Source organism: Melopsittacus undulatus, chromosome 3, assembly GCF_012275295.1.
Source record: "Melopsittacus undulatus isolate bMelUnd1 chromosome 3, bMelUnd1.mat.Z, whole genome shotgun sequence".
Lineage (NCBI taxonomy): Eukaryota > Metazoa > Chordata > Aves > Psittaciformes > Psittaculidae > Melopsittacus > Melopsittacus undulatus.
Genome location: NC_047529.1, coordinates 20,915,748 through 20,927,689, shown reverse-complemented (window position 1 = coordinate 20,927,689; position 11,942 = coordinate 20,915,748). Strand labels below are relative to the sequence as shown.

The window sequence follows — 11,942 nt, the reverse complement described above, 5'->3', positions numbered from 1 at the left end:
CCACGGTGATTGGCCCGGCCCGCCCCTCGCCCCGGCGTCCAGGCCGCCTCCCTCCTCGGCTAAAGCGGGCAGTAGGTGAGGGGAAGGCGGCCAGACGGGAGCATGGTCGCGGCTCCGCAGCAGCCCTCACCGCCGCGCCGCACCTCCCTGCCCGGCCTTCAGCACGGCTCCCGGCGCCCGCAGCCGCGCGGGGCTCTGCGTTAGCGGCGGAGGCTGCAATGCACAAGCCGCCGCCTCCCGCCGCCGCGCATCCTCCCGCCGCCTGAGGACGCGGCCGCGTACCCACGCTGCTGGCCCAGGGCCGCCTGCGCCCCCGCGGAGGGAGGTAAGCTGCGCGGCGGTTGCGCGCCCGCGGAGCTCCTCGCCGCCGGCAGCAGTGCCGTGCGGTGCGGTGCTGTGCCGGGCATCGCCGGGCTGGCGGCTGCCCTGCGCCTGCGCTCGCTGCCCGCATTAAAAACTTCCTGCGTGCCTCCCGCCGCCGGGGGGGTGCTGCGCGGGGCGCCCGCGGGGATCGTAATGTTGTTATGATGATTTTATCCTTTTGCCAGGGTTTTTTCCACCTCGGCGTGGGGGTCCTCAGCTCCGTCGCTCACCCACAACTTCAGTCGCTCGCCCGAGCCGCGGCGGGGAGCGGGGTCGGCCGCGCACCTCTCCACCTTTCCCAGCCCCAGGGGACGGCTCTGTCCCCCTGGATTCCCCACCCCTCTTTGGGGCCGCTGTCCCGGCGGATCGCCCCTTCCCACCCGCTGGCCCGTACCCACAGCCGTCCCCGAAACTGCTTGGGAATGGCTCGGTCTCACCCCGGCAGACAGCCTGCCTGTCTCCCTCCTTCCCTCCTTTCCCAAATCCTTCCGTCGGCTCTCTCAATACGTGTCCATTCCTCCCTCGTTTTCCCTCCTCCCCACGCGTGATGTGTACGAGGAGCTTCTCAGCACAATACTGCTTAAATGTATCAGTTGTGGGCTTTTTTAAATTACTTTGTACGCGTTGCCCACGGAGTGCCTCGCCACGCCGTGTGACATTTCGTCGCCGGTGAGAGGTTTTGTTTGGCTGCTGTTCGGCTTTCCTATTGATGCTTTTTTATTTGTGAATTGTTTGCTTTTAACTTATGTTTGAGCCGAAGTGCTGTCTGGCGCACAGAGGCGCATCCCCTGGGTACCTGTTTTCAGAAGGTCTTGCTTAAGATGGGAGGGAAAAGCTACTTTGTTTTTATATTGACATTGCATGGATGTGACTAGCTGCTCTGCTCGTGAGAGGATACAGGTTTGTGCTCCCCGAGATTTTGGGTTCACGTCCCTTTGCTCCCCGGATGGTGAAGAAAGCTCTGGAGGAAGGGAGTTCTGGGGATGGATGGTGTTGTTTTTCATACGCTTTGTAAATAATGTGTGCTCGTAGTCTCCGGGATTATTTTAATTTTTACTCCTCTGGTTTCATTTTCTCAAGTAAAAATATTCCTAGAGCGCTAGAGATAGATTTATCTCCTCACGCCATCAAAAATTACAGAGCCCTGGTCACAAAGTCGGTTGCTTAGCTTTTGTTTATTTTATGTGAAAACTGTTTAGGAAAGAGATAGTGTTCTGATAACTAGATTAAGCGAGATTTAATCACTTTTCCATCAATGAAGGAAAAAGCCGCGCATGTTTGCTGCAGGCTTTTTGTTGAACGGAAGGTTATAGAGCACATTTATGATAAATGAAGAAACTTTCTTTATCCTGATACCCTTTAAAACAACTGAGCAAGTGTGTGTGTTCGTGTAGGCATGTGTGAGTCTCTGGCACTGATTTAAGCACATTTGTCAAGCTATCCTTTTGAGGGCAATTTTGAGGTACTTAAAAACCAAACTACTGTAGCTTTAAGGTGACTGCAGATAACAGTATTCCTGTCTCTTATAATTAGCAATCTGCTGAAACTTTAAATCTTCCTTGATAGATGAGATGATCTGTTGTGAGAGAAGGAATAGTATTCCAGCAAGCTCTTCTTTCTAGTGTTTTTTTTTTGTTTTTTTTTCTTTTATCCAAAACAAAGCAACAGTGTGTCTCTTCTTTATATTATTGTTGTATTCTGGTTTAAACTGCTAATGGCTTTATTTTTTCTTTTTTTCCATGTGGAGAAAAATAAAGTACAGCCATATTTTACACTGACATTTATCTGCGTCAAACTTTAGTTATGCTCAGGAGGTTGTTTAATCTTTTCTGAATAATGTGCATGGTGGTTGTTGGTTTTTTGTTTTTTTGTTCTTATAACCTGTCCTCATTGTGTGTATTTATGGAAGTTGTCTTCAATTCAAGATGAAATATGGGAGCTATGCAAATAATTTAGTGACCCATCCAGGATAAGACTCAGCCAGCATATGTAAACTGTGTCTTTCATTGCCTTGTATCGTACAGATATCTTTTTTCTATTACATCAATTTTGATATTTCCTAATACAAACTGAGTATTGCCTATCATATTTTAATTGAAAACTAAAGTTTGGGGGTTGAGTTAATACGTCTTCTAAAATACAGAAGTATCATTGATTTATTGAAAAGTCATCCAGTCGTACCATGTAGTTGTCTCGCAGGTAAGGACCAGTAGCACTTAATTTGGATGGGATTTTTTTTGTTCATGTTCGTTTAGTTTCCTGTAGAGGTCTTAAATGAACTCTGAAATACATACTGGATTCTAGGTCTGGAAAACTGCCTGACTTTCCTGTATTTGTTGTCTCCGGTAGCTTATGAAATGCGTGCACAGTGTGTCAACCTTTCCCTTAACAACAAAACCTATGAGCAAATGTTCAGTGTGAATTATATTACTGAAATAAAATATTCTATAGTTGTCATGGTTACAAATAGAGGCAGGGTTACTGGTTTTCATCTGCATGCTGGGGAGGGGGAATCTAGTTTTGTCACTTTTTAATTACATTTCTAATGAGTGATGGTCATACTTAAGGTACCAAATATATTAGATACACGGCACAGTGAATTAGATTTTTGTCAAAGTCTTGCTGAAATGAAACAAAAAGTGGTAGTGTGTAAGAGCGTTCCCTTTCTCATTCATTTGTTTTTTCCAAAGCAGAAATCTTGAGGGAAGACAGTAACCACCTCTGTTTTAGCTCCTCTTCTAGATTAGCATGCTGCCAGGGCTGCTGTTTCTTTTCTTCAAACAATAATAAAAAGTATATAGTGTGTATGTTGACTAGAAATCCTCTTAATGAAGGGAGAGGAAGACATGCATCTAGAAATTAAATATAATTTTTGGGTTTACTGTGCACCATATCTGGTGCTACCACTTTTAGTGCCTGTTTGTGAGGAGAATTCATTGTCCCCGGGTTTGCTGCACTCATCTCGCTAGTGATATTGCTTTGCTCCCATGAGTCCCTATCCCAGGTTCCGATCCACTGTTTTCTTTGGAGTGGCTCCAGTTCAGCACTACACTAGTGGCCACCAGCTCTGTGTTAGGCCTTAAGTATTTGTAGTTGTTGATGCTCATTCCAATGCTGTTCTGTTTCTCCATGCCTATCTGCAATTCAGGCTTGTTTTACTGGCCTTTTAATTTAGTTCAGAGAACCAATGGACCCAGATTTTCTGAAGAACAACAATAAAACAAATCGAGGTAGAAAGTTACTAACGTTTTTTCCTTTCTTTGTGTACAGCCTCTATGTCTGTGAGTTTGCACTGCTGTACAGCTTTATGGGGAAGGAGATACTCCTGAATCTGAAAATGGAAAGAGAAATTCCAGTCTCCTGTCTTGGTTAACACCAGTCCCTTCCGTTATATTCTTGTCGTGGGATTTAGTTTCTTAATCTTAAAACTTATATGTTGGGATCTGTTTAATATTTTTAACGTCCCTTCTTTAGGTTGAGTATAGCATTACTAAGGTTCTTGCAGTGACTTGTCCACTGCCAACACCAATGCTGTTGGACTTGCTGCCATAGGTTACAGACCTAGGGAGCGCAAATACCTGAGGGCCTGCTCTTGCAGCCGCTCTGTTTGTAGAGCATCAACTTCATAGTGCACCATGGAGGTCTAGATCGTTTTCAGATCATTAATTCTTTGTGCCATAATCAAGGGTTTTAGCCAGCTAAAATCTCAGCATGAATTAGTGGCTGACTCGGTCCTTCAGCTTTTTTCCTTCTGTATCTTCCATTTTTCAGTGTTTGGCCTCAGAGTGTGCTGATTCAGTAACCTTAAATATGACACAGTATCATTAAAGTCTGTGATTTATTTGTGTATGTATTCACGTTATTAATATACTTGTCTCTCTACAGAATAAATACTGTATAAATACCCATATCTTTAAGACAATAAACCTACAAGTCAGGTAATATTGTCTTAAATATACTTGCAGGTACTTCAGTTATTGTATTAACCCTTTGTCACATTTTTTTTAATTGGCGTTTTGGTTTTGTGTTAGCTTACGCAGTATGGGGAGGGGTTTTAGCATCCTTCTATGCAGCTAACTCTTTTTGAAGTTACTCATAGGCGGATGGAGCTCCTGTGCAAAGGTTGAAGACTGTCTTCTCAAGCAGTTACCTGCCAACAGCAACTCTGCGTGTGAGGCCGTATGAAACATAAACAGCTTTGACATCCTTCTGTCACTTCTGGTTTTCCTTTGTTACCAGAAGTACAAAGAATTGTTCCTCAGCTATAAAGAAAGAGATTAAAAGGAAATAGATTAGAAATCTCTTATGGGAACGCCTTTCTGTCAGATTCTTAAAAGTCAATGCACTTCACAGGTTGTGAATGTGCTGTTTACCTGTTGTGATTAAACCAGACCTGGATAGACATGGTACAAGAGATGCCCAGAGAAGCCTTCCTGTTCCTGTTGTATGTGGCTGGTTACCTTTGTGCCATCTTGACCATCTGATAAATGGAAGTAACTTGAGTTCCTAGTCACACTCCTCAATAAACAAATTTATGTTGAGGATTAGAACATGGAACCGTTCTCATTGGGTTTTTTGTGCTGCTTTTTTTTTTTTTTCCCCTCTGCTGCCTAGGCATATGTTTTCAAATATCCTCAGCCTGGGTTTTTGCCATAATTGGCATTGATGTCAGAAGAGCACATAGGTTTTTGGTGGTCTTAATCTTCAGGTAACTTGTAGTGCTGACTTGCACTGAAGCAGTCTGCTGGAACTACAGAAAGCAGACTTATTTTAAAATTAATTCAGCATTGCTTTTATAGTGATTTGTGGTTCTTGCTTTTGTTTTTAATTCCCTGCCATCCGTTACAATGTGCTGTAAGACGTGATATTAAGTGCTAGGACTTTGGTTCAGATTTGGCTTAGCTTACTGGAAGACATGAATATGGTTCTTGGGTTTGCTTCCAATTTTAGGACTAAACTCCACATAAATACAGGTAATACGCAATTTGAGAAAAACAGGTTATTTCTAGGGGTATATTTTGAAACACTTTCAGTGCAGCAGTTAGCAAGAAAATCTGCCACTGATACAATTCCTCTGCACCATTGCTGTTAACAGAAACCTGTTAGGTGTGCATGCAGTAGGAATGGATTTTGGGCTGTCAGTGTAGTTGAGAGATGCTGTGAAGAATCCTTGAAGTTCGTACAGAGGTATTTGAGGCAAAAAATGATTTCCTGTGTAGGTCTCAAAGTCAAGACATGCCTCATTTGTTAAGCTGGCCTTTATTCATAAATCTCTTGATAATCTTGAGAGAGACTTATTGTCAGTCTTTTTTTTTTTTTTAAAAAAAAAAAGCAACAAACCACAAACCAGCAAACCAAAAAGCCACAAGCAAAATCAACAAAAAACCCCAAAACTTATCTGTATGATAGTGCAGATGGTAGAAATTCTGGATTTAAAGTGTTATTTAAGAGCTTTTGCTTTAGACACTTCTTAAAGTCCATGCTTATGAGTAATTAATATTTAAATTGGATAATTTTACTCTGGGAGGTGTTTTGTCAGACCTTGTAGGATTTTTGGTTTCTCTGGTCTGCAGAAGCAATGCTAGCACAGATAGCAGCATGCTGTAACTATGCAAAGAAAGTTTCTCTCCTCAGACTGAGGTTTAAGATGCTGTTTCCCTTAATTAGAGGGAGAATAATTTAAATGCTGTTAGCTATTTCAGTCACAGGTAAACTCTGGATTAAAAAAAGGAGGTAGAAGAGTTCAGGAAGTCCATTGTAATAATCACATGATGGGGAGCAACTTTAAAGTGGATGCAGCTGTGTTTATCTGTGCTTTGAAATACATATGTACTATGAATTTTGGTTGACTTGAAGCTTGTTCAACACCTGAATTCATTAAATGATTCCTAACATACTGTAAACTTCAAAAACTTAGATTTTAACTTTCTCTTGATTTTTATTGTCTCTTGCTTGCCAAGAGTGGAACAATGCCAAATTGGAACACTTGATATTGCAAAATGTTTTTGGGCTTATAAAAGTCTAGAAAACGCTTTTGAAAACACATGAAGTGCTGCAGAATAACTAAATTTAGGCAGTATCTTTTTGAGCTTACTAGTTTACTCCATCCATAAAATATGGGAATGGGTAGGGAGGAATACAGTTGCTAATTCTGTATGAAATTTCTTTTGGTTTGGAACAAGAGGTAGAGCATAAAAATACATATGTATGTAAAATGTATAAACTTATTCAACTGTATCAGTTACCAACTGTATCAACCTGTATGCTATGAAATAGCTCCTTGATGGTGCTTGTATTCTTAAGTGTATCCTTAATATATTGGTAGCAGGGTGGGTCAGCAGAGTTGTTGCGCATGATGCTGTTGTTGCTAGGAGCTCTGATGACAATGGAAGCTGGTTCTTCTGGTTTGGGTTTTTTCCCTTTCTGCCATTTTTAATGTCTTGTTCTGGTAAAATGTGTTAGAGGCTATAAGATGTATCTCAGAACTCTGCAATGACAGAAATAAAAATAATAAACTCTTTTCTCTGAAACTGTAGTCCCTGCAATAGTTAGGTATTTCTGGAAGCTAGGAATAACAGGCTGCTTGATAATATGACACTGGTTAAACCGTAAGGGTTCTCACTATGAAATAGGAGGTTCGTATAAGTAGCTGCTTCACAGATACAACTATTTTTTTCTTTGTTATTCCCTCTCCCTTGAGGAGAGGAGTAGATGCAACAAACTTGTCCAGCTGTTCTCCATCATGACTGGACTGCTCTGCTTTCCCCCTGGACAGTGGGTTCTCCCCCAGTTTCACAAACATCTCAATAGGTTACATCTGAAAAGCCTGGCTACTACTACAGATGCCCTGTAGTTTATCCTATTTGGAGCAGAGAAATAGCAGGTGCACTAAGGATGCAGTGTGGTGAGGGTTTATGAAAAAATGCTGTACTTCAGTTTCTTATAAAAAGGGTGGAAAGAAGTGCGTAGTTAACGCTTGCAGGTCATCTGTTGTTGGTTTTTTTTTTTTCTTTCAATAAAACACAAGGCAAAATGTTAAATATACTGCACTGGCCTCTTTGCTGTGTTATTTTTGGCTGATCATATAAGGAAAAATAGATATCATTTGAACAAAACACTCTGAGTCTGTCTTAACTTCCTTCTCTCCCCACATTGTTTCACATTTCTAAACATTGAGCATACCAATCAATATGCCATTAAGAAGAGAATTAACTTGGGAGAAGCTTGCATGTGTTTACATGTAGTAGCTTGTTTCTTGGTCCATGGTTTTGTGTTGCCTTTCCACCATATCATATATACTTTTTTTTTTCGTAAGAACACTCCAAGTATTTCAGCAGCTACTTCTAGTAGCAAGGTTTGCCATGCCCTATCTTAATTTTGTGAATTTGAATTGCTGGTACAGCCCTCTGCAATGCTCTGCTTGCAGGCAACATCAGTCAAGTGCTTGTAGGTACCTTTTTGCTTCTGTTTTATAATAGCTGGACATCAAGGTATGAGGTTTCAGATCAAATGTTGCTCTTGGTTACCCACCTGTAGTTAACAGAAATCAATGTTGCATAGACAAAGATGAAAGTTGGATTTGATCTTTAAGTCTTGCCTCACTTACACTTATGCTAGTCTGGATTTTCTGCGGGCTGGATTGAATGCCCAATCTCAGATTTGGAAGTCATGAGATTTTTGGCTGGCTGTGCCAACCCTTCATTTCCTATGTTGATTGTACAAGTCTGAAAGTAAACCCCATCCTCTTGTTTTCTGAAGTCTGAACCTTGAAACTGCAGACAAATGTAATGAGATTTGATTAAAAGCTGTCTATAGCATGTAAGAGTGAGGGATGCTGCTCTGTGGAATCTTCTGGGGAACCTCTCAGTTGATCTTGGATGTGTGAATTCTCACAAGAGCAGCTGAACTGTGGACCAAATCCTGATCTAGTTAATACCACCTGTAGATCAGACATATTCCAGTATGAATCTGATGTTGCACAGTGCTTCTGTACCCTGAGGAATGAATCACTTGTGAAATTCAACTGTGAAGGTCTTGAGGTCAAAGAAAGAGGCTGCAAATCTCAGTAGATGACAGCAGCTGCAAAAGAAAGGGTTGAGGAGTGGACATATTTTGTACTCTCTAGTTTGTGTGGTCCAGGTGCTTCAATCCCTTTTTCTTCTTCTTTTCTCTCACAGTTTTCTATTGTGTAAAATGGGCCAGATTTGTCCTTTGCCCAGATCTGTGGTGTTAAATGAAGCAACATTTGGTACCCTGAAAACACTAGATATATGTTCTGTTTGTTCTTTAAGATTAAAAAATCCCCAAAGTAAAGCCTATTTTCTAGCACATTTTTCTTTTTGGACAAGAACTGTGTAATTTTATGATTAAACTTCTGGGCAGTTATAGTTCTGCACATCACAACCTTATCTCTCTGGGAACTAAATGGCAGTGGGAAGTTGTGGCTCGTATTTGAGTTATTTATAGGAGGAAAAAATAGAGTATAGAAATGGTATATGAATTAAGGAAACAAAAAGGCTTGCCTGAAGTCTCCAAAATACAGGACTGACTTTAAAAGTGGTACTCAGATACACAAATGCAGCTGCAGATGGAGAGGAGAATTGTGTTTCACTTGCTGCCGCAGTACTCCTTATGTTTTGTTTGTTTTTCCTCTGTCTTGGATAGAAATTTTGAAAGCCCATTTTTGTGTGTGTGTAGGGGATGAAATTGCAGTGAGTTTTCCTTAAACTCACTGTTTCAGTATCACACTTGAGCAGTTCACAGCAGCATCCTTCAAACCTTCTAAAAACTGTTTTTAGACAAATCTTGTGATTGCAACAGCTAAGTTACTGAAGTATTGTATTTCAAGAATAATACAAGTGAAACAAAGCAAAAACCCAAACCCTGTGCTGCCTTCTTTATTCAGAGGAATTCATGCAGCTGCAATGCTCTGATGGCAGAGTTAAGGTGGTCTGGGGTGTGGAGATCAAGAGTGACACCCAGCTGGTTGAGAGGCTTGAACTCAAGTTATGGCAATGATGCAGATGCAACTTGAACCCAGGCATTTATTGCCTGAGGAGACGGTTAATCAGGGTAGTAGGTACCTCTGTACTTTTCATTTGGAGAAGCCAGTGGGCTAGTAGAACTTCTGCTGCATGTCATCTGGGTAGAAATCCTGGATAACCATTTTCTTCCTTCTATGCCCAGGCTATAGTGTTAATCATGCAGTTATTAATCTTTAGGAAAACATAAACAGACTCAGATTCCCTCAAGGTACTTACTGGAATGATATTGCGTAAGATAAATTGTAGGTCTTCCCCTGTCTAAATTTTATCTTATAAAATTAGAACATACCAGTTATTGGTTTTGAGTAGTCCTGTTACCTCTTGAATTATACTACAGAATCATAGAATAGTTAGGGTTGGAAAGGACCTTAAGATCATCTGGTTCCAACCCCCCTGCCATGGGCAGGGACAACTCACACTAAACCATTTCAGCCGGGGCTCTGTCTGACCTGACCTTGAACACTGCCAGGGATGGAGCATTCACAGCCTCCCTGGGCAACCCATTCCAGTGCCTCACCACCCTGACAGTAAAGAACTTCTTCCTTATATCCAATCTAAACTTCCCCTGTTGAAGTTTTAAACCATTACACCTTGTCCTATCACTATAGTCCCTAATGAAGAGTCCCTCCCCAACATCCTTACAGGCCCCCTTCAAATACTGGAAGGCTGTTATGTGGTCTCCATGCAGCCTTCTCCAGGTTGAACAGCCCCAACTTTCTCAGCCTGTCTTCATATGGGAGGTGCTCCAGTCCCCTGATCATCCTCGTGGCCCTCCTCTGGATTTGTTCTAACAGTTCCATGTCCTTTTTATGTTGAGGACACCAGAACTGCGCACACTACTCTAAGTGAGGTCTCACAAGAGCAGAGTAGAGGGGCAGGATCACCTCATTTGACCTGCTGGCCACTCTCCTTTTGATGCAGCCCAGGATACAGTTGGCTTTCTGGGCTGTGAGTGCACACTGAAGCTGGCTCATGTTCATTTTCTCGTCGACCACCACTCCCAAGTCCTTCTCTGTAGGGCTGCTCTGAATCTCTTCTCTGCCCAACCTGTAGCTGTGCCTGGGATTGCTCCCACCCAGGTGTAGGACCTTGCAATTGTCATGGTTAAACTTCAGCAGCCCACCTCACAAGCATGTCAAGGTTCCTCTGGATGGCGTTGCTTCTCTTCAGCGTATCAACAGAACCACACAGTTTGGTGTCATCGGCAAACTTGCTGAGGCTGCACTCAATTCCACTGTCCATGTCACCAACAAAGATGTTGAACAAGACTGGTCCCAACACTGATCCCTGAGGGACACCATTTGTTGGTGGTCTCTAGCTGGGCATTAAGCAACTTCCTAGCCACTTCCATGTTTGCTAACAAGCTGTCTTTACTCTAAAACAATGTAGTACCACCCCCTTATTTTCATATATAAAGATTATTTTTTTCAACAATCAAAACTGTACAGCCCTGGACTATTTTCTTGATTGGAAAACTGAAAGATGCACTTTCCCCTATCCCCCACCGTTCACCCCCTGCCCCCCCAACCAAAAACCGTACAAAAGCACACACACACACACACAAACACAGGAAAAAAAGCCCACCAACACCCAATACAACCACCAAAACCCAAACTATAAAACCCAAGTGCTATGTTTTTTTTTTTCCTCTATGCTTGCCAGGCATAGTAGTATGAATTTTATTTTTGTTAGGAATATGTATTTGTTTTAAGGTGTCAGAAACAGGAGTGTAACTTACAGTTGTAATTGCCATTCTAACAGCAAAGCTGCTTTTGAGAAAATACTAACCATCAAGATAATATCCAAGAAATATCAGTACTAGTTTTACCTGGATAATCTGTTACTCTTAGGCAAGAAATTCAGAGTATGGATGTTGTGTTGTAACTATTACATTCACAAATAAACTGTTTAATCTTGGCTTGCTGTGTCTGATAACGGAAGTATATTTCACTGTAGCTGCAATCCACACACCAGAAGTATGTGCAAGAGCGATGATCATGAAGGGGTGGTAGAGTTTATACAATACAATACCAAGTGACAGCATTGCTCTGTAAAAGCCTTTGTCCTCAGATGAAATGGTAAATGTAACTCTGAATCTCTGCGTGGGCTGTCAGTCGAGAGGAGTAAATAGGGGATGTTTGAATCTGAAACTAAGAGTTTCTGATCTTTAGCTAAAAAATATATGCTAGCTAAGCTTGGAGCTGGCTTACCAATTGGTATGTGACCTCGCTGCCACTAGAGAGGGACGGAGCTCTATAAAGAGCAGGGGTGCTTTACTTTATATAAAGTGTAGATTTCAAATAAATTTTTTTTTTTTTGTTTGCTTGTTTGTTTTCCAGCTTGGGTTTTATTTGAGGGTAGAAAAGGAGAGGGTGAGTGTTAAATCAAACCATTTTTTATACCCAAGAACAACTTCATAAGCAAAGTTTTGTTGCCCAGAAACATCTTTAAAAAGGCAGAAGGCTTCACATTCCATGTAGAGATCAAACTTGCAAATATTCTTATCATAAATCAACAATTAACTGCAAACTGTAC

General features: G+C 41.8%; 1 protein-coding gene across 1 annotated transcript in view; it reads left to right on the top strand.

The window, feature by feature from the left end:
• Positions 1-215: 215 nt before the first annotated feature.
• Positions 216-11,942, top strand: part of KLHL29 (kelch like family member 29) — a 399,407-nt gene continuing 387,680 nt past the window's right edge. The window contains exon 1 of the mRNA XM_034061213.1: positions 216-325. The gene's annotated coding sequence lies outside the window, so the exon portion shown is untranslated. The remainder of the gene's footprint in view (positions 326-11,942) is intronic.